The sequence below is a fragment of the Heterodontus francisci genome, chromosome 30, assembly GCF_036365525.1.
Source record: "Heterodontus francisci isolate sHetFra1 chromosome 30, sHetFra1.hap1, whole genome shotgun sequence".
Lineage (NCBI taxonomy): Eukaryota > Metazoa > Chordata > Chondrichthyes > Heterodontiformes > Heterodontidae > Heterodontus > Heterodontus francisci.
This window is the reverse complement of record NC_090400.1, coordinates 20,116,816-20,140,058: the sequence shown is the minus strand read 5'-3', so window position 1 is coordinate 20,140,058 and position 23,243 is coordinate 20,116,816.

Here is a 23,243-nt window from a genome sequence, read left to right as displayed (position 1 = left end):
ACATTTCTAATATTTGCCAGTTCTGAAGAAGGGTCACTGACCTGAAACGTTAACTCTACTTCTCTCTCCACAGATGCTGCCAGACCTGCTGAGTATTTCCAGCATTTCTTGTTTTTATATAAAAAAAAACCAGGGTCTGGCAGGATACAGCCAAGAATCTTGAGGGAAATGGGGGAATAGAAGAGACCCTAGAAATTATGGTTTGAATTTTCAGGCCTCTCACCGAGTGGAAATGGAGTAGTAGCAAACTGAAAACTGAGCACTAGAACGTTCTGTCTCAATGCCACCATCATTTTGCTGAGGGGCTCCAAGTAGGTGGCCCAAAGGGTCACCTGAAGAGGACACCCAGCTGATTGAAGTAATTCAATTGAGGTCTAGTGACGTCAATAAGGTGCCAATGCTATTCTTGCACTGAACTGGATGGAGCATGTGCCATGCAGGCTCCAGCAAGTATCAGCTGGTGGCTGGGCCAAGGAGGATTCAATAGGTGAGTAGCTCTTCATATTTCTGGTGCCAGGAGGAGCAGAAGTGCTTCTCCCAACCCTACAAACTTAGTCTGGGCTGCTGCTACTGCTGTCTGACTCCACAGCACCCCAATGTCTCCCCCATCAATCCCACTGATCAGGTCCCCAATCCCAGGAAACTACCTTCCTCTGGCTCAAATACTAGCTGAGTCACCTGATATCACATTGGCTCAGAGCTGGCGGGATATCCCATGGCACTCATTTTCCTGCCCAATGCAGATGAAGTCTGATTCTGAACTGGGCCCACCAGCAAGACTACCAGGCTGTCAGTTGGCACATTCTAGCAGCCAGCCACAATAATCCCACTATTAAGTTAAAGGTTCTTTAAGCACTGAATTATTTTTCTGCAAGGTCAATAATTCTCATTTTGTATGCTGTCTTAATAAGAATTCTACCAGTTGCAAAAACACACATTTAGAACTCAAACCTGAAGTAGTTGAGCAAAGGACAATTTATCCTGTTTCAATAGGAAACTGACTGCAATTCTCGAAACTGACACAGATAATTCTAAACTATTGTAAATGTGGATCATGGTCAGTACTCGCTGATATTTGCTTACATATATGGATTTAAATTCCTTCATGTACACCGAGTATTAAATGAGAGTTGGGGGATATTCCATCCCTTCATTTCAGAGTTGTATTAAGAGTGGATGTGTGTTGGCGGACTGGAGGTTGACCAATATAGTACTTCTTTTCAACAAGAGGGACAGAGCTAACCCTGGAAACTACAGATTAAAGCCTGACTACCGGACCCGAACCCAACTGGACCCGACTACATGTGTCGGGTTTGGGTCGGGTTGGGTCGATATTCCCAGTCCAGCATTCGCGCTCGGGTCGGGTCGGGTCGGGTCGGGTCGGGGTCGACACTGCTTCCAGGAAGTCACAGGAACAGGCTTACCCATGATTCCCCACAATTCAAGCTGCAGGAATAGCCTGCTGCTGGAACAGATGAAGGAGATTCGTGTCAGGTCGGGTCGGGCGCGAAAAAAAATTAAAGGGCTCGGGCTCGGGTGGGCAGTGGTCGGGTCGGCCCCAGGCCAGGTTTTAATTTTATACCCGAGCCAGGCTTTACTACAGATCATTTAGTTTAACATCTGTAGAAAATTTTGGAATCTTTAATGAAAGATTATATTGTTAAATATCTAGATGTAAAGAAAATAATAAACAGCAGCTAACAAGGATTTTAGAAGGGAAAACTACGCTTGATGAATCTTATAGAGTTCCTAGAGAAGGGAACAGATATAGCTGATGTAAGAAGTGCTGTGAATGTTGTGTGCATGGACTTACTGAAAGTTTTTGACAAAGTACCAGACAGCAGACTACAGGAGAAGATTAAGTGGTACGTATGGATTAGGGAGAGGGTACCAAATTGGATTAAAAACAGCCTAGAATGGAGGAAAGCAAGAGTACTGTAAGAGTAGTTTTTTAAAGTAGTTTGAAGTGGGGAGTGGTGACCCACAGGGTCATTTCTGCTCACTATATGCATCAATGATTTGGGATTAAGGCTAGAGGGAGTCCAAATTTATAGATGATACTGAAATAATAGATATCAGAAAAAATTCTGAGGATCAAAATAAGCTATAAGGGATGTAAGAGACTGAATGGGGGATAATATGTGAGCCATAGGTTTTTGAGAGCTCTGCATGCACAATAGAGGGCTGAGTTTTCATCACATGGCAGGAAACAGGAGCGGGGTTTGTTTGCGGGTCAGAAACCCACTTCTGGTAAGAAACTGATTAAAATTAAGATTTTCATAGGGGTGAGCCCTTAATTGTTATGGAGATGGGTTCCCTGTCTAATTAAAGGCCATGAGGGCCGAAACAGAGGCGGGACAGATGAAGTGTGGGACTGATTTAGATTCCCCATGGCAGCCATCACTGTGGCTGCTGGTTGTCCTAAGAGAGAAATCCACCCATTGTTCCAAAGCCTTCCACAGCACCAGACGGAAGTGAAATGTCCAGGAGAGCAGGAGGCCTGGCATCTGAGGCAGGGCTGCCCCTCACTTCATCGATGCCAACCTCGATGGAATGTTGGAGGCCATGAGGGAGAGCAGGGAGGTCCTCTTCCCAAAGGGTGGCAGGAAGAGGCCCTTGTGTTGAGCGGAGCACAAAGTGGGTCACTGCAGTATCTTCTTAATATCTGTCTACTGTTTTCCTCGAGTTGCACTGTATTAATGATGACACTTTAAGCCACATGTCTGGGACTCCTTTTATTGCTGCCATGATAGGAAAAGTGACATGAGATGGTGAAAGAGATAATGGGATCCTCCACGGTGAGGGCAAAGCTTCTGGGCAGATGTGCTTCCTTCATTGGCAATAAGTGATTCGATGTTTCAGGCTGTGTCTTCCATGCATGTGTTAGCGCAGGTATCTCAGACTCCCTTCCATGCCATACCCCTCAACCTGGGTGTCAGTTGCTGGATTAGGAGCTCTCTGACATTTATGGCATCCTCATGAGCCCTTCATGCTTAAGCCATGCCTGGCCACTTCGTTGTGCAGCCGGGGCAATTTTCTGTTCAGCGTCATCTCTCTCCGCCTCCACTTACCCCCCACCCCCACCCCCCCTTGCCTCTTTCCCCTGCTGTTCCCCATTGAGCTATGTCCTTCCCAGGCCTCACTATCCTTATGGTACACACCTCTCTGGAGGGCCATATTATGGATAATACAACAGACCACCACAATGGGTGAGCCCTTTGCAGGTGCATATTGCAGGCCGCCACCCAACCAGTCTAGGTGCCAGAAGCGCATCTCCAGAAGCCCGATGGCCTGCTCAATGGTTTTCCCAGTGAGCAGGTGGCATTGGTTGCATTGCCTCTGTGCCTCTGTCTGGGGTCAGTATCTATGTCTTCATGGGATATCTCTTGTCCCCTAGGATCCATTCATGCACTTTGAGGGTTGGAGTGAAGATCTGAGGCTATGTGGACTGGCGGAGGATGAAGGAGTCATGGAAAGTGACCACACACATGGAAGAATCTCTTCTTGTGGTTGCAGGCCAGTTGGATGTTGAGGATGTGGAAGCCTTTCCTGTTGATGGATCTCAATGGTTGGTCACTCAGTGCCTTGATGGCCACATGGATGCAATCGATAATGTCCTGCATCTGGGGGAATCCAGTGATGGCGGAAAAACCTAATGCCTTCTGTTCCTGTGAGGCTGTGTCGGTCTGTGAATGTACTGTCCTGCTCTGGCAAAGAGGGAATCAATGACCAGCGAAATGCAGAGTGGGCAGCCATTTGCAATATGCCACTAAGGTCTGCAGCCGATCCTTGGAAGGAGCCAGAAGCAAAGAAGTTCATGGTCACAGTGACTTTGACAGCTACTGGCAGGGCATGGCGATCAGTACTGCGAGGTGCGAGGTCTTCAGCAATGAGGTCACATATGTCTGTGAACATCTGCCTGGAGAATCACAGTTTGCTGCGGCAGTGGTTCTCAGTCATCTCCAGGTAGCTCCTTCTTCGGCAGTAGATCCTGTATTAAGAGTATGTCCTCCCTTGCCTTCCTGCCCCTCTTTCCTCCACCATGGGTTAGATAGAATCAGTCTGTTTCCAGTGTTTATAGGGCCTAGAATGAAAGGAACAAAGATATATTAAATGTAAAAGACTTAGGACAGAGAACAGGAGAACTTTTATTACCATATACTTGTGAGAGCTTGGAAAGCACGACCAAAGTTAATGATTAAAGCAGAGACCATATAGCAGGCAATTTTAATGATTGGCTGGTTGGCTCCCTTTTCCCTCTAGCAGGAGACCTAATCCATTTTCAGGGTGGGCCTCATTAACACGCCACTGGAGAGCTGCACGCTTGTTGCAGTTTTCTGGCTCCGGGCCATTGCAATATTGGCTGGCCCACAGGTCAACCCATCTGGCAGGAAAATAGAGCACTATCAGAACACTAATTTTAGACTTTCCGTTTTGGAGCTTCTTCCATTTGACACCCAAGTTATACTGAGTGGAGCATCCTCAGAGCTCGGTTCACCCAGTAGGTCCTCGAAACTCCATTGGGGTCCTCGGTATATCATAGGACGGCAAATGGCAGAGATTTATTAGGCTGCTGTCTGATTCAGGTGGGTTTCTTGGTTGCCCAGCAGGTGGTCCAAGTTAAAATGGTGGCGGAACAGAAATGGGGCGGTAAGCCAACCATGATTTTAACTCTTCTACTGCATCATTTGTGCCAGCGGAGGGAGTTCAAGTCACTGCTCATGTCAACATAAATAACATAAATACTGTGGCTACAAGAGTAGTTCAAGAGGCTGGGTTTTCTATGGTGAGTAACTTACTTCTTGACTGCCCAAAGCCTGTCCACCATCTACAAGGCAGAACTCAGGAGCGTGATGGAATAGTCTTCACTTGCCTGGATGAATGCAGCTCCATCAGCATTCAAAGAGTTTGACACTATCAAGGACAAAGCAACTGACTTGATTGGCACTCCATCTACCACCCTTAACATTCACTCCTACCACCACTGGTGCAGAGTGGCAGCAGTATATACCATCTACAAGATTCACTGCAGCATCTCACCAAGGCTTCTTCAATAGCACCTTCCAATCTCATGAGATACTGACTGGGAGGACAAGGGCAGCAGGTGCATAGGAACACCAACTCCTGCAAGTTTCCCTCCAAGTCACACACCATCCTGAGTTAGAAATATCACGGTTTCTTCATCGCTACCTGGTCAAAATCCTTGAACTCTCTACTGAACAGCACTGAGTGTGCCTACACTACATAGACTACAGCGGTTCAAGAAGGCAGCTCACCACCACCTTCTTAAGGGCAATTAAGGATGAGCAATAAATGCTGGCCCTGCCAGAAGCACTCACATCCCATGAACAAATAAAAAAAGTTCCTAGAACCAGACCTGTAACCAAACTGCTCCATTAACAGTATTCTCAGTGGAACTGTCACACCCAGTTTAGTGAATAATTTCAGTATGTTGCAGGCTGCACAATACTGCCACTGAAGAAGCATATGCTGCTTGCAGAAGAGGAACTGCAGCAAGGCAGAAACTGCAGGCCAAGGGGGAACATGAATACTGCAGCACACTGGCTGCTGCCCAAACAAAAGCCAGTGTAATAAGTATAAATCAAAGTTCTTCTTCCTTTGAATACATGTACATGGTTCTTTCTACAAACAGAAGGATAGAATATAGAACTTGTTAAGTATATTTTATCTGAGGTTGCTCAGTTAATTTTTAGCACAAGCTAAACACATGGAATTTCCATAGGGCTCTCCAGATCTCTCACTGTAACTTCAACGAGACATTTTCAGAAACTCTAGAGAAACAGCGTAAACTGCCATTTACACCATTTCTCCAGGATTTGCATCGAACATCCACCAAAGATATAGTGGGAGATTGGGAGAACTCTGCAGAAATTTCCCCCAAAGTATATTTTCTACGCTATTCTCCCTTAACTTTGCACTACAAAGTATTAACTGTGATCTATATATTCAATATTTACCTTTATTAATCTAAAAATTCATATGTGCATTATGTTTAATTTGATGCATGGCTCTGCTGTCTGTTTATGCTAGTATTATTTTGCTTTACTACTCTTAAGTAATTCCCTGTTAAAAGGAATATGTGTGGTCTATCCTTAAGGTCTTTTATGAGGACTGCAGGCAATTCTACTGACCTCTATGTCTTGTAGATTGAAACGATCCTCCTATATGCCAGGAATACCCTTTTCTATTCCAGATGTGTGGGTCTTCACTCTTTTCTACTTCTTGACCAGAGGCAGGTGCTGGCAAGAGACTGGTAATGGCCTGGTCTCCTGTGACTGTGCTTCTGCATGCTTGCTGTTACTGGAGGCCAATTACTCACTGCAGCCACTGATCTCTGTATTCAGAGTCTGTTATACTGTTGAGAGGTAAATGCAATTCCTTGCTGCCCATTATTAGTATAGCTCCCAACATATCAAAAGCGGTTTTAATCACAGTTCAGATTATACAGTACAATGTCATTAGACGGAGCATTCCAGATGCACATTAATAATGTATAATACTCAATGGCAGTCTGAAGAGCTGAAAACCTTTTCTTCAAGACAACGTCTACCCATGTGGAAGAATCTGTAAATCTATGCAGACTAGTGTACAGTGACTTATCCAATAATAGGTAAGTTACTCAGTAGTTTATGTCTGTGAAGGGCTCACCATTTCATCTGTGGCCGAAATAGGTCAGAAATACAAAGTAACTTGGCAGGGTCCATTGCAGAGCAACAGCCAGTCCACCTTTAAGTATGACTTCTGTGTCTTGGTCACTCATTACTCACCCTAAATTCCTGTCATCATGAGGAGTTTGGTGAAGTGCTGACCATTTCCTGAGACCTGCCAAAAGAATGCAATTGCCCATTGTGTTTCCCAACACAAGAATGCAAGAACCAGGCAGCATGTACAAGGGTATTAATGGACTCTTTCATGATTCTACCCACTATCAATGAAAGCAATGAGAGATCTCCTGGGAAAATCAAAGGTATATCATATATGAATATAGATTTCATTATGTCATATTAGAGAGAGCAAAGGGGTATGTAAAGATGAGGAGACATATCGTGTAAATATGCCACTGGCTGGGGGGATGGTGTGTGTGTGTGTCTTGTAACCATGCCATTCCAAACACTGTAAAGAGATCAGGGGCTGAATTTTATGCCGCCCCAGCGGGTCGGATGATGGCATGGGGGCAGCGTAAAATTGAGCGGGAGGCTCCTGGAGGCCTACCCGCCCCGCTTCCACCACCAGTCAAGTTTACGGCGTCGGGCGGGGGGTAGGAAACGGCCCGTCCACCTAGGCCAATCAAGGCCTTTAAGCGGACACTTAACGGCCACTTAAGGGCCCTCGCCTGCCTCCACAGGTATTTTACCCATGGCAAGTGAGCGTGCTGGGTACATGAAAGGCCACCCAGCGATAGCTGCCAGCCTTTCCGTGCCCCGGGGAGGGAGGGTACATGGCAATCAGGCACAGGGAGCCCAATTGAAGGCCGCCCCCACCTCCCAACCCACCCCCAGGACCCAAGATGCCCCCTGTCCCCCCAAACGACCACTCCAGCCTCACCAAGAAAGGACCAATCCCCTGGTGAGGCATGCCCCTACTTACCTTCCCTCCTGGATCCATGGCTTCAGCTGGGGTGCAATCTCAGCAGTGGCCACCGCTCCCGGTGGTGCCGGCAGCTTACTGAGGCGGGACCTCCTCCCTCAAGTGGGTGGAAGTCCCGTCTCGGGACAATTAAAGCCCAGGGTCCCATAAAATGCAGAACGGAACCCCGGGCTAGGCGGAAGCGGGTTTGCCACCGACTTTCACGCTGGTGGCAAATTCCCGTCTGCCTAAGGTAAAATCCAGCCCCAGGTATCACTTTATCATTTGCTATGGCAAACTTCTTCAATGGACAAAATTTTTTCCTAATCTGTGAAGAAAACCTCTTTATTGTACATGTTGCATCCACCTGCCTTGCCACTTTCGCCCAGGCAGTTATAACTTCTGTTTTCCAAAGGTGCTTGCACTCGGAGCCAAAAATAGCAACCACCCTTGCTGTACTTCCCTCAACTTGGCCTCAAGATCTCTCTGAAAGAAGAACTGTCTTTCCTCCTCCTAGGCATTGGCAGACTCCTGACTGATCTTCCCAAATTATACAGCAATCAAAGATAATCATAATATAAGCACATATGTCTCTTTAAGTAGCTGCAATTGCACACTTTAGCTCCTGCCAAGGAGATCCTGCCTCTGTACCGGAAATGAGGGGATCTTGGATAACTCAGGGAGGGACCCTTTCCACGGTGGAAACAGATTGTGTCTGCCCAAATCTGGCACATCTTTCATGGAAGCTAGCAGCCTTTTACCAGCTTCTGGTGCTTCATAACCTGCTTATGAACTTGCACTCTACTAACATGTTGTGAATTGTTTATTTGAAACATCAAAATATTTTAATTTTAGCACTCACATTATGGGATGAGTGAGCTTGGAACCCAAGAGACATAGGCCAATATCCAATGCACTGCATTAGGACTGCATTATGACCCGTTAATAGATTTTTAGTGTGTAATAGAGGCAGACACTTCAGTACCATAGTAAGACAGTGCAGTGCTGCATTATCAGACGTGATGGGCTAAAAATTCGATTAGGCCTGTTGTTGGAGGGGAGAGGGATCGCGATGCATGATTACCCTGTGCCTGGTCGAGGTGAGACAGGTAGCACACAAACTTTGTGTTGCCTTCTCGCCTTAATGATTTTTCGGCATGCAGCCCAGTGCAAAGCTCACTGCTGATTGACTGCACACTCAGCGACGGGTCTAGGAGCATTTGTGATTGGCATGATTTACAGCCAGCCTGCACTTCCTAAAGACAGCCTGCCCCTCTTAAAGGGAGGCGCACTCATGCTGTAAAAGCAGCTGGAACTGTGTCAGGAAGTTGAGAGGAGGGGCAGAATTTTACCTGTCCCCAAGGAGTGGGATATGAGGTGGGGGGGAGGTGGCGCACTGGTAAAATAGCAGGAGCCGAGTCAGGACTGCTCCCCATCATAATCCTACTGCCCGGGAAGTTTACCAGCAGCAGGCTGCTAGGTAGATCGGCTGCCCACTCAAAAGAGTCAGGCAGATGATTTGCACAATAAAAGGTCCTACTGAAGGCCATTTTCCAGAGTCAGTGACGAGGTTGCCCCCCACTGTGTGGAACTGGCCTCCATGCGGCAGCCCGGGGAGATATCAGAGCCAGAGGTCACAGGCAGGAAAGGCAGCCCTGAAGCCCCAATCACCCCCCAGATGGGTTTCCCCTCCAACCCACAGCTCCCTTAATTGTTTATTTTTAATTGACTTACATTCAGGTACCCTCTCCCAGTGGAGCTGCTGAGGCTTCACAGCTTCAGAGCTGCAGGCCCTCCAATTGAGTCAGTAGCATCAGGAGGCCACCGCCGTTCTGATTTGATTGGCAGGCTCACAATTAGGACCCGCCTGTGGTAAAATCGGCGAGCTGGTCCCACTGCCGGCAAGTGTGGGCTCAGGACTTGCTTTTCGCCCCGATGACAGCGCCTGAAGCCCGCGGTAAAATTCAGCCTGAGGAGAGAGGTAATTTTTCCACGGGGGGCTCCCAGGACAGGATAGGTGATGTGTCACGGCTGCAGCATGTGGGAGCTCCTGGATGCCAGTGTGATCCAGGGCAAACACGTCAGCAGTAAGTGTTTGCGGCTTGAAGAGCTTTGGCTCAGAGTCATTGAACTGGAGTCCGAACTGTAGCCACTGCGACACATCAGGGAGGGGGAAAGTTACCTGGACATTTTGTACCAGAAGGCGGTCACACCCCTTAGGATAGGGTCTTCTGATTTGGTCAATGGTCAGGGACAGGAGAGTGTGGCTGCAGCTGAGGCAGATAAGGGGGCCCAGAGGGCAGGAATGCAGGAGCCTCAGTCTTTGCGATTGTTCAACAGGTTTGAGGTTCTTTCAGTTTTTTTGGATGAGAGTGGGGGCTTCAGGGTGGATGAGCAACCCGACCATGGCACCATGGAACAGGAAGCCATTCAAGTGGAGGGAAAAAAAAGGAATGTAGTGGTAGTAGGGGACAGTGTAGTTAGGGGCATTGACACTGTTCTCTCCAGCAAAGATTGGGAGTCCAGATGGCTGTGTTGCCTGCCCAGTGCCAGGGTTCGGGACATCTGCTCAGGGCTGGAGAGGAACTTAGAGTGGGAGGGGGTGGATCTGTCGTTGTGGTCCATGCAGCACCAACAACATAGGCAGGACAAGAAAAGAGGTTCTGCATAGTCAGTATGTGGAACTAGGCAGCAAATTAAGAAGCAGAACTTCAAAGGTAAGAATCTCTGGATTATTACCGGAGCCACGTGAAAATTGGCAGAGGGGAAATAAGATTAGAGAAATTCATGCATGGCTCAAAGACTGGTCTGGTCGAAGTCGGTTCCGGTTGTGGGGCACTGACACTAGTATTGGGGCAAGTGGTGGCAGTATCGTTGGGACGGTCTACACCTGAACCATGCTGGGGCCGGTGTTCTAGTGAGCCACATAAGTAGGGAAGTAGAAAGGGTTATAAACTGAATAGTGGGGGCAAGGGATCAAATTTGGGAAGATATGGTAAATCAAGGATTAGAGACAAGGCAAGGGAGAAATGTATTAACAAGGGAAATGATTAACAGACTGTGACAGGAAGGGACAGAGTGTATAAATCTAAGAGTAAATCAACAGATAAGGCTAGAGGTTACAAAAATAATAAAAGGACAAAACTAATGGCTCTGTATCTGAATACACATAGCATTCGAAATAAAATAGATGAACTGAGAGCGCAAATAGAAATAAATAAGTATGATCTGATAGCCATTTCAGAGACATGGCTGCAGGACGACATAGATTGGGGCCTAAATATTGAAGGGTACATGGCATTTAGGAAAGACAGGAAGCTAGGAAAAGGTGGAGGGGTAGCTTTGTTAATTAATGATGGTATTAGCGCAATAGAGAGGGATGACCTAAGTTCAGGAGACCAGGATGTAGAAGCAGTTTGGGTAGAGATTAGACATCATAAAAGGCAAGAAGTCATTTGTGGGAGTTATGTACAGGCCACCTAACATTAACCAAACTGTAGGACAGGATATAAAGGAAGAAATAATGGCAGCTTGTCAGAAAGGTACAGCAATAATTATAGACTGGAAAAATCAGATGGGCAGAGGTAACCTAGATGAGGAGTACATAGAATGTTTTCTGGATAATTTCTTGGAACAATACATTCTGGAGCCAACCAGGCTATACTAGACCTAGTATTGTGCAATCAGGTAGGATTAATTAATGACCTCACAGTTAAGGCAGCCCGAGGTAGCAGCGATCATAATATGATTGAATTTTACATTCAGTTTGAGGGAGAGAAGAGTGGGTCCAAGACTAGTACTTTAAACCTAAATAATGGCAATTATGAGGGCATGAAAGCAGAGCTAACTAAAGTGAACTGGCAAATCAGGTTAAGGAATAGGTTGATAGAGATGCAGTGGCAGACATTTAAGGGGATATTTCAGAATACACAGAATAGATACATTTCAACGAGAAAGAAAATTCCAAGGGTGGGACATGACATCCGTGGTTAAGAAAAACAATTAAAGATAGTATCAAACTTAAAGAAAAAGCCTATAATTGTGAAAAGATGGGAGGCAGGTCAGATGATTGGATAGAATATAAAAAACAGCAAAGAATGACAAAAGATTGATAAGGAAGGTAAAATTAGAGTACGAGAGAAAGCTCGCGAGAAATATAAAGACAGATAGTAAGAGTTTCAATAGATATTTTAAAAAGAAAAGCGTTAACAAATTGAGCGTTGGTCCTATAGAAAGTGAGTCTGGCGAATTAATAATGGAGATGGCAGATGAACTGAACAGATATTTTGCATTGGCCTTCACTATAGAGGATACAAATAATATCGCAGTATTAGCTATAAGTCAGGAACTGGAAGGGAGGGAGGAAGTCAAGAAAATTACAATCACCAGGGAAGTGGTACTGAACAAATTGTTGGAGCTGTGGGCTAACAAGTCCCCAGGTCCTGATGGACTTCATCCTAGGGTGTTAAAAGAAATGGCTAGTGAGATAGTAGATGCGTTAGTTTTAATTTTCCAAAATTCCCTAGATTCAGGGAATCTTTCGTTAGATTGGAAAATAGCAAATGTGACTCCTTTATTCAAAAAGGAAGGGAGACAGAAAGCAGGAAACTACAGGCCACTTAGCTTAACATCTGTGTTATTTAAATGTTAGAACCTATTATTAAAGATGTTATAGCAGGGCATTTAGAAAAATTCAAGGTAATCAGGCAGAGTCAACATGGTTTGGTGAAAGGGAAATCATGTTTAACCAATTTATTGGAGTTCTTTGAGGGAGTTACATGTGCTATGGATAAAGGGAAACCAGTGGCTGCATTGTACTTCGATTTCCAGAAGACAATTGATAAGATGCCACATCAAAGGTTATTACAGAAAATAAAAACTCATGGTGTCGGGGGTAACATATTGGCATGGATAGAAGATTGGCTAACTAACAGGAAACAGAGTAGGCATAGTGGCACAGTGGCTAGCACTGCAGCCTCACAGCTCCAGGGACCCAGGTTCAGTTCTGGGTCCTGCCTGTGCGGAGTTTGGAAGTTCTCCATGTGACCACGTGGGCTTCTGCCATGTGCTCCGGTTTCCTCCCACAGCCAAAGACTGGCAGGTTGATAGGTAAATTGGCCATTGTAAATTGCCCCTAGTGTAGGTCGGTGGTAGGAGAATGGTGGGGATGTGGTAGGGAATATGGGATTAATGTAGGATTAATATAAATGGGTGGTTGTTGGTCGGCACAGACTCAGTGGGCTGAAGGGCCTGTTTCAGTGCTGCATCTCTAAATAAATGGGTAATTTTCTAGTTGGCAAGATGTAACGAGTGGTGTGCCACAGGAATCTGTGCTGGGGCCTCAACTTTTTACAATTTATATAAAAATGACTTAGATGAAGTGACTGAAGGTATTGTTGCTACATTTTCTGATGACACAAAGATAGGTAGGAAAGTAAATTGTGAAGAGGACATAAGGAGGCTACAAAGGGACATACAAAGGTTAAGTGAGTGGGCAAAGACCTGGAGTATAATTTGGGAAAGCAGGAAGAATAAAAAAGAAGCATATTATCTAAATGGTAAGAGATTGCAGAGCTCTGAGATGCAGAGGGATCTGGGTGTCCTAGTGTATGAATCACAAAAGGTTAGTATGCAGGTACAGCATGTAATTAGAAAAGCTAATAGAACATTATCATTTATCGCAAAGGGAATTGAATACAAAAGTAGGGAGGTTATGCTTCAGCTATACAGGGCTTTGGTGAGACCACATCTGTAATACTGTGTACAGTACTGGTCTCCTTATTTAAGGAAGGATGTAAATGCATTGGAGGCAGTACAGAGGTTTACTAGACTAACATCTGGAATTGGCGGGCTGTCTTATGAAGAAAGATTGGACAGGCTAGGCTTGTATCTGCTGGAATTTAGAAGAGTAAGAGGTGACTTGACTGAAACATATAAGATCCTGAGGGGTCTTGACAGGGTGGATGTGGAAAGAATGTTTCCCCTTGTGGGAGAATCTAGAACTAGGGGTCACTGTTTAAAAATAAGGAGTTGCCCATTTAAGACAGAGATGAGGAGAAGTTTTTTCTCTCAGAGGGTCGTGAGTCTTTGGAATTCTCTTCCTCAAAAGGCGGTGGAAGCAGTCTTTCAATATTTTTAAGGCAGAGGTAGATAGGTTCTTGATAAGCAAGGTGGTGGAAAGTTATCGGGGGTTGGTGGAAATGTGGAGTAATCAGTTCAGCCATGAACTTATTGAATAGCGGAGCAGGCTTGAAGGGCTGAGTGGCCTACTCCTGCTCCTAATTCATATGTTCATATGTTCGTATGTAAGGCATCCCCTTTGAAGGGAATGAGAGCAGCTGACCATTGAGGCGAATTCCCAGAGTCTGGCCCTGAGGACCTTGCTGCAGTCCAAGAAAAAATTCAATGATTTCATATGAGCAGTTAAGGTCAGTGCATCTATCTTCACAGCACATCTCTTGTCCACCACACCACTAACCTCTCTTGCTGCTCATTGTACCATAACCCCATCATTCACCCATCAGCAATCATGACTCATGCCTAACATTCAGATCCTTCAGCTCACCCTCACATATTTACCAATGCTGCCAGCCTCACACCCACACTCTTGCAGTTTCCACATACTTCCAGATATGGCAGGCAGATCACCCAGAGACATTTCAGCATAGTCACAGATATTCTTCTCTCTTTCTTGCAGGACAAGGCCACTCATAACTGGAGGGAGCAGCGGAAAAATGGCAGGTGACAGGCATACCTGCATTTCCTCAGCCCTTTGGAGGAGACGGTGCTCCTCATTATAATGCCAGCAGTCACTGAGACCATTGCATCTGGCATGCCGAGAACATATGTTCTTGCCTTATGCACCTTCTCAAATGCTACTTCACCCTCATTCTGCTACCTGGTTTGAAATGGAAGCTGCAGTTGGTGTGGCCATAGACCTTTCTCTTCCACCCAATCCTGCTTTGCTGATGGGTGAAAGATGGAGTTGTGGTACAATGAGCAGCAAGAGAGGTTCGTGGTGTGGTGGACAAGAGATGTGCTGTGAAGGTACATTCACTGACCTTAACTGCTCATGTGAAATAATTGAATTTTTTATTGGACTGCAGGGTGTGAGCAACAGAAGATGTCTGATAAAGAAGCAATGTCACTTGGTCTGATACTTGCAGCCACCAGCTCAGATACTGCCACTGCACATAGTTTAGAGGGTGGTATAGAGTCAGGATCAGCACATGGTGAGTCACTGAGCATGAGCACGAGTCGGCTGCAGCCAGGCAAGGGGGAAAGAATAGCACGTGTGCCAACTCACCAGAGGGATAGGCTGCAGAGAACTCAGATGAGGATTTTGATGGGGCAGCGTACAAGAGAGCAATGATGGGCATGCACACAGGTATGCTTGATGCATTGGCAGGCCTGCCACAGAGCTTGCTATTGCCGTAGACGGAGTTGACCTACTCCTGGGGAATGATTTGGCCGGAGCGAAGGAGTGAAGGTCGTAGCTTCTTCAGCAGTCACGGAAAGACTAGGTGAAGTCAAGGAGATAGAGCAATTGCAGGAAAAGGTTCCAGAATTTTTCCTTCATGTGTAACGACCCAAGCAATAGCTAAATACGTTCCATTGTCGGAGGTCAAATTGGCACCTTTTATGAAAGTGCTTCTATATTTTTTGTTAAGTAGATGGACTTACATTTAAATTGTGAAGATAGATTCATTGGAAGGCTGTAGATTTCGTAGAAGCTAGACTTCGCTTTGCTTGTTGACAGTTCGTTGAAAGGATGCTGAGATGTTGTCCAAAAGCAGCCTTGCTGGAAGTCATGCGCTTTAAGCAATAAACAACAGAAACCTTGGTGACCTGGCGAAGATGTTTACAGAGAAGTGAAGGTCAAGATTTATAGGGGTCAGAGGGCTTGACTCTTGTGATATTGTTGTTGACTTTGCTTTGGACAGTGTATTGGGGTGTGAACTGTTTTGAAGACAGTTGGAGAAAACTAGCCAAGAGAGCAGCCACCATCAGTTCACCCTCTTCCATCTCTTTGAGAACTTCCTGAGAATTAAGTGTAAGAAATAGAGAAACTGATGCTGCATTTCTCCTGGAAAGCCTGCCAAACTGATCCTCAACGTCAGATGCCAGATCAAAAAGGGACAACTGACATCTTTCCATATCTTCTCTTTTTTTCTTCAAGAATTAGCAAGTAATTGGCCAAAGTATTCTTTTTGTCTTTTTTTTGTTGCCGCTTCTCCTCCTTAGCCACTTGTTCCCGCCCTCGCCGCTTCACCTCCCACCCCCCCCCCCCGAACCCCACCCCCAGCTCCCCAGTCGCTCGTTGCAGGCCTCGCCGCTTCCCCTCTTGGCTACTCGCTCCCCGCCGCACCGCCAAAAGAAGCGGCGGGGGGTGGGGACCAAACCGCCAAAGTGGCAAGATGTGGCGCAAGTGGTCGAGGGGTGACTGGGCGACGCGGGAGCCAGTGGCCAAGAAGCGGGAAGCAGCAAGATCTGGAGTGAGCAGCCGTTAGGGGGTGGGGGGTGGGGGTTGCAGGGAAGCGAGCACCCGATATGGGGAAGCGGCGAGGGTGGGAGCGAGTGGCTGAGGCAGGAGAAGCAGTGAATAGACACGCGCAGGAGGGAGTGCTGAAGAGAAGCACGATGGCTTCTATCTGAATTATAGCCCAGAAAACATTTGCACTGCTGTAATTGTGCAAAAGAATAAGCCACATGAATCTATTTCCAAAACCAATATGTTAGAATACTAAGCATCGAATAAGAGCGAATTGAAAGATGCCTTACAATGAGATTATTTGGATCTGCACTAGCACAGGTACTGTTGGGGTGGGATGGAGCCAACAATCACAGCCACTTTGGGGATTTGGGTTCAAGGCTGCATTTACTTTTTGTGACAAATTAAGCAGCACCATCTTTTTTACTGGCAGCTCCAGAGACATCGCAGACAGTGACATTTCAGTGGATGGGGCTGCATTTGCGCATGTGCCAGTATTGCGCCATCTTGTGGTTGTGTTGTCAGCAAACACAGCCATATTAAAAAAGGAATTCTGATGAGGAAGTCTCCACTTCCTCACAGACTTGCAGATGAAGAATGGACAGTTGTTCACCAGATAGTGGTACCGCCCAAATATCGCTCGAAAATATTAAGGATAGCCCTTGAAATACCTATGGCAGGACATGTAGGTATCCGGAAGACTCAAACCCGTAGAGAGTGGACATTTTTACTGGCCAGGTCTTTACGAGGACGTGGTGCAGTTTTGTAAAACTTGCCATATCTGTCAGATTGTGGGAAATCCACAACCTGCCATAAAACTGGCACCTCTAATTCCCATACCAGTTTTTGGGGACCCATTTAGTATGGTGTTGGTAGACTGTGTAGCACCTTTACCGAAAACAAAACCAGGACATCAATATATACTCACTATTCTGAATATGGCTACTTGGTTCCCAGAGGCCGTTCCCTTGAAAACAATTTGCAAAGGTAGTGGTACAAAGTTAACTCAGTTCTTCAATCGATATGGATTGCCGATTGAGATTCAGTTGGATCAAGGTTCCAATATTATGTCTAAGATTTTTCAGGAAGTTATGAATAATTTGGGGGTAACACAGTTAAAGTCCTCTGCATATATATATATATATGAATGAATACATGAAGGAATTAAATGTAATATACATAGATGACACAAAGCTGGATTTGAGTGTAAGCTGTGAGGAGGATGCATAGAAACTCCAGTGTGATTTGGACAGGTTGAGTGAGTGGGCAAATACATGGCAGATGCAGTATAATGTGGATAAATGTGAGGTTATCCACTTTGGTGGCAAAAACAGAAAGGCAGATTATCTGAACGGCAATAGATTGGGAAAGGGGGAGGTGCAACAAGGCCTGGTTGCCCTTGTGCACCTGTCGCTGAAAGTAAGCATGCAGGTTCAGCAGGCAGTTAAGAAGGCAAATGGTATGTTGGCCTTCACAGCGAGTGGATTCGTGTACAGGAGCAAGGCTGTCTTGCTGCAATTATACAAGGCCTTGGTGAGACCACATCTGGAGTATTGTGTGCAGTTTTGGTCCCCTTATCTGAGGTAGGATGTTCTTGCTATGGAGGGAGAGCAGCAAAGGTTCATCAGACTGATTCCTGAGATGGCAGGACTGATGTATGAAGAGAGATTGGGTCGATTAGGCTTGTATTCGCTAGAGTTTAGAAGAATGAGAGAGGATCTCATAAAAACCTACAAAATTCTAACAGAACTGGACAGACTAGATGCAGGAAGGATGTTCACAATGGCGGGGGAGTCCAGGACCAGGGGTCACAGTCTAAGGATAAGGGGTAAGCCATTTAGGACTGAGATGAGGAGAGATTTCTTCACCCAGAGAGTGGTGAACCTGTGGAATTCTCTACCACAGAAAGCAGTTGAGGCCAAATCATTAAATATATTCTAGAAAGAGTTAGATATAGTTCTTAGAGCTAATGGGATCAAGGGATACGGGGAAAACGTGGGAACAGGTTACTGAGTTTGGATGATCAGCCATGATCGTAATGAATGGCGGAGCAGGCTCGAAGGGCCGAATGGTCTACTCGTGCTCCTATTTTTCTCTGTTTCTATACCACCCACAGACACAAAAGGCTTTAGAATGGTACCATCAGACCCTCAAAACGATGATCGGGGCATATTGTCATGAATATCCCCATAATTGGGACAAAAGGCTGGAATTTCTTTTGTCTATCACCAGGGATTCACCTGATGAGTCTACCGGTTTTAGACCTTTTGAATTAGTTTATGGACATGAGGTAAGAGGTCCTCTAAAACTAATTGCTGGATCTGGTTCTGGGAAGTAAGGTGGGTCAAGTGGATTAAGTGTCAGTTGGGGAACATTTCAGGAACAGTGATCATTGTATCATAAGGTTTAGATTAGCTATAGGAAAGGACAAGGAACTCCCTGGATGACAAAGGAGATAGAGAGTAAGATGAAGCAGAAAAAGGGGACTTATGACAAATGTCAGGTTGTTATTAGAAGTGAGAGCTAGTCTGAATGTAGAAAGTTCAGTGGGAAGGTGAAAAAGCAAATAGAAGGGGCAAAGACAAACTGAGAAGAGACTGGCAGCTAATGTAAAGGGGAATCCAAAAGTCTTCTATAGGCATATAAATAGTAAAATGGTAGTGAGAGGAGGGGTGAGGCTGATTAGGGACCAAAAAGGAGACCTATGTGTGGAAACAGAGCACAAGGCTGAGGTGCTAAATGAGAACTTTGCCAAGGAAGAGGATGCTGCCAACGTCAAAGTAAAGGAAGACACAATTGAGATACTAAATGTACAAAAAATTGATAAACAGGAGGTATTACAAAGGCTGTCTGTATGTAAATTTGATAAATCACCAGTACCAGATGCATCCAAGGATACTGAGGGAAGTAAGGGTGGAAAGTTCTGAGGTACTTCCAATTCTCCTTCGATATGGGGCTAGTGCCAGAGTACTGGAGCATTGCAAATGTTACACCCGTGTTCAAAAAAGGGTGTAAGGATAATCCCAGCAACTACAGGCTAGTCAGTTTAACCCTTGGTGGTGGGAAACTTTTAGAGGCAATAATCCGGGACAAAATTAACAGTCACTCGGTCAAGTGTGGATGAATTAAGGAAAGATGGCACGGATTTGTTAAAGGCAAATTGTATTTAATTAACTGCATTTAGTTTTTTGATGAGGTAATAGAGAGGGTTAATGAAGTTAATGCGGTTGATGTGATGTATATGGACTTCCAAAAGGCGTTTTATAAAGTGCCACATAACAACCTTGTCAGAAGGGACAGTGGCAACATGGATACGAAGTTGGCTGAGTGGCACAAAACAGAGAATAGTGGTGAACGGTTGATTTTCATACTGGAGGAAAGTACACAATGGAACTTGCACCTACTCATTGCCTGCACCCCTAACTGCAGTCGATTTTGGGGTAGTGCAGGCATCATATGCAGCACAAGTCGGATGCCTACTTTTGATGAAATGGAGACAGAAATCGCTGCACTGCCTTAATGTAATTGAATTCCAAAGGTGTTGGGAAACATTCTAAAAAATCTTTAAATATATCCTATTCTATTATGCCAGATTCTCGAATGCAATTGATCCCTGTATGCTTGATTGCATTGCCAAAACAAGTCTTTTAAATTTTAAATCCCCTTGATGCTTTCACAGTAACGGATGACTGTGATGTACATATGCCCCTTTTCCCCAGTGCTTTCACACAGCAAATGACAAGAAATATGTAATTTAATGTATTGCTCCCTTTTACATGTCACCACTATATGCCCACCAATGGCAGGTGTAAAATGATTAAGACTATCCACAAGAAATTTAGACAGTCAGAAAAAGGAGAGATGACCAAGTCCCATTCCAAATTCTGGCATTTTCACTCTGCTTTTGACCATTTGGGGCTTTCAGCTTTTGAAAAATATTGTCATCTTTGTATTTTAGCTTTGCTCCCCACTTCCTGCTATTTTATTACAACCAGCATACCATGTCTTATTCAGATCAGGTACCTAATTTCTGCTTATGAAGATGATAAATTTGAATAATTTTAACTAATATTTAATTGGGTTTCTTTGCTCATTGCCAGAACCTGCAATTTTAGCAGCTTGGCACTTACTACCACATAACTGTCTTATGTGTTTGGAGCCCAATAGTCTGGAAACAGACACTGCTGATCATGTTGCTAAATCTGTCTCAGCACATATTACTGATTGGCTGTTACAAAATTAAAAGCATTAAACCAACACTGACATGCTGAACAGAAGATAATTGCAGCATGTCATAAATTCTGTCATTCTTCTGAAAAATATCACTCTCAATTTAGTTTTTTTTAAACTTTGCTTAACCCTTTGTGGCACAATAGAGAAAAAACTGAACGTCCTACATTTTTCACATAATTATATATCAAATCCAGATTCATCTGTCTGATTTTTACATAATCTGAACTAATTATACAGATTGTGAGGGAGCCTTGGCTCAGTGGTAACGTTTCTGCCTCTGTTGGGAAACTCAAGAGTTCGAGCTCCACTCCAGATCGCCTTGACAAGTGTAGACAAGAGTTCCAGCCTCTAAATACTGGGTTGACATCTAGTGGGGTACGAGCATCCAATAAGAGTGGAATGACAACCCCATATCACATCTGGCTTTTTCTTCTAGGAGGGAGTTGTGAGTCAAACTAATGACCTATCCATGTAAAAAAGGACTTTGCTATGGACACTACTCAAAGCATAATCTTCTCAATGTAGAGTTGTAGAAACATGGGTTGCCTCAGGTGCCCTTAAGCATGGAAGAGAAGAATAATAATAGAAATTTTAATGCTGAATTTGGATTGTACTCCTGTCACCATTTCCCTGCTGCACAGACTTGGAGGCCTTAAGGTTTGCAGTTCAGCATGTAAAAATGGAAATATTGCTCTTAGAGTTGTTAAATGAACCTGGCATCTTCACTTCTGATTCATTTTGTACACATAAATGATTTAAAGCTCCACCAAACATTTTGGCAGCTTACTTTGTCTTACCTTGACAAATCTGTCTCCATATTTCCTGATCAGCAACAGGTGATGACTATGAATGATGATTAAGTGTAAATATGCCTCCTGATACCATTTGATCAGAAAACTTTTTCCTTGTATTTGTTTTACAGCAGCCATCACACTATTTAATGTATAGTGCTAATGTGGAAAAATATCACATTAGTTTATAGTCATTGCCATTTAGCAGAGATAATATTGAATCAGAAAGTATACATCATCTGCCTCTGCTACCTCCCCCCTTCGCCTGCTCATCAAGCTACACTTCCTCTCCTTTATTTATGTTGGTATGTGAAGGAATCCAGCCATAATAAAGGATTATAAGGTTAAAAGAGTTATTTTCCTATGAATTAGGGATTAAAAAATTAAAAGCAGGGTTCATCTGCCTGAAAAGTTAGAAGAAGCTCATAAGCATGCTTAGACATGCTCCTGTGGTCAAGGATGCAGAATAATTGCCTCTTCATAGAACACAATAGCAGATTGTGAAAACAGGAACTCATTCATAAAAGGTCATGAACATCATCGCCCAGGTAAGGCACTTATTTAAATAATCATTGTAAGTTATCACAGTATAACAACGGATAATATGATTTTTGAAGGATCACCTGTCAGCTGAATCTGGGAAACTGGGTTATAAGCTTAAAACACAATTGGGTGGCGAGGAAGTTTACCGCCATTTCCAACTTCCAGCCTCCTGCTGGCTCTAAAGATACTGACCATCATCTCTGCTCACAACTCCCTGCTGGTTCAGCCTATTCTTTGAAATTAAACAATGTGGATTTTAACAAGAAATTAACAGTTATACAGACTTATTTGGAAAATAGAGGGGAACAAACCTACTTGCAAAGAGATAACACACCCATCCGTAAAAAAAATTAATGATGCAGCTTAGAAACAATATAAATGTTGGAACCACACAGTGGATCTTTAGAATTGTGGATTCACTCCAGCATTTCTCGTGGTAAAGGTTCAGCTACTGTGGTGAGGCGATAATAGTTCTCTCCTTAATTGGGATAGAGGTATCTTGCTAAACTCTGTAGGTTTCTACTTGGGGATTTAAGGTAACTGTTATTTTAAATGTTGATGGATATCAGAAATATTTTGCTGCAACAATATTTAGACTTAATTGGATTCTCTACTAGGAACATGATTACACCAATAATGTTGTGATTGACTTTACCACCAAATGTGAATTAAATGTTCGGTTCTTTAATAAATTTTTATATAATTTAGAAATTATATGTCTCATACAGTCTTCTGCATTCCAAACTCGAGATTTGTGGGCCTGACCAGATGTGGTAGGAGCAGAAGCAACAGAAGTATGAAGAGAACTGGAGAGAAAACCCAGGATAGAACGTGGACCTGAGTAGAGGCAGCAAGAGCAGGGGCAGTAGGTGTATAAAAAGGGTGGGAGAGAAGGTCCAGGACAAAGCACAGACCTGAGCAAAGGCGGCAGTATATATCTGGCGAATCCAAAAACAACAACAAAAAAAATCAATGAGTAATGTCATAGGGCAGCAGGGAGGTGATTGGTTGGTGAGTATTACCATTGTTTTATTTCTCTATAAGTTAGGTCAATGGGTTGAACTAAGAAATTTAGTTCGTAATCTAACAAACGGAGACATGGCAGGGCACCTGAGTCCTGTTGGATGCACATCCTGTGCCATGTGGGAACTCCAGGATTTCTCGTGTCCCTGACAACCACAAATGTAGGAAGTGTTTTATCAGCTGGTGCAGACACGATGGGCTGAATGGCCTCCTTCTGTGCTGTAATTTTTCTATGGTTTCTATGGTGTCATTGGCTGGAGGAGCTCAAGCTGTCTGTACTGCGATCCAGTCACTGCAGTGCATCTGTGAGGTTGTAAGTGGCTTAAGGGTGTGCAGGCAGAAAGGGAATGCATGACTGCCAATAGACAAAGGAGGTCCAGATCGTGAGTGAAGAGCTCCCAGAGTGTATCTCACTCTTTAACCGGTATTCAGTTCTGAAGGCTGATGAGGGCAATGATTCCTCTGGGGAATACAGCCAAAGACAAGTCCGCAGTGCCATGGGTGGCTCAGTTGTACAGGGTGGAAGGAAGAAAGTCAGAAAGTTAAAGTGATAGGGAATCAATAGTTAGGGGAAC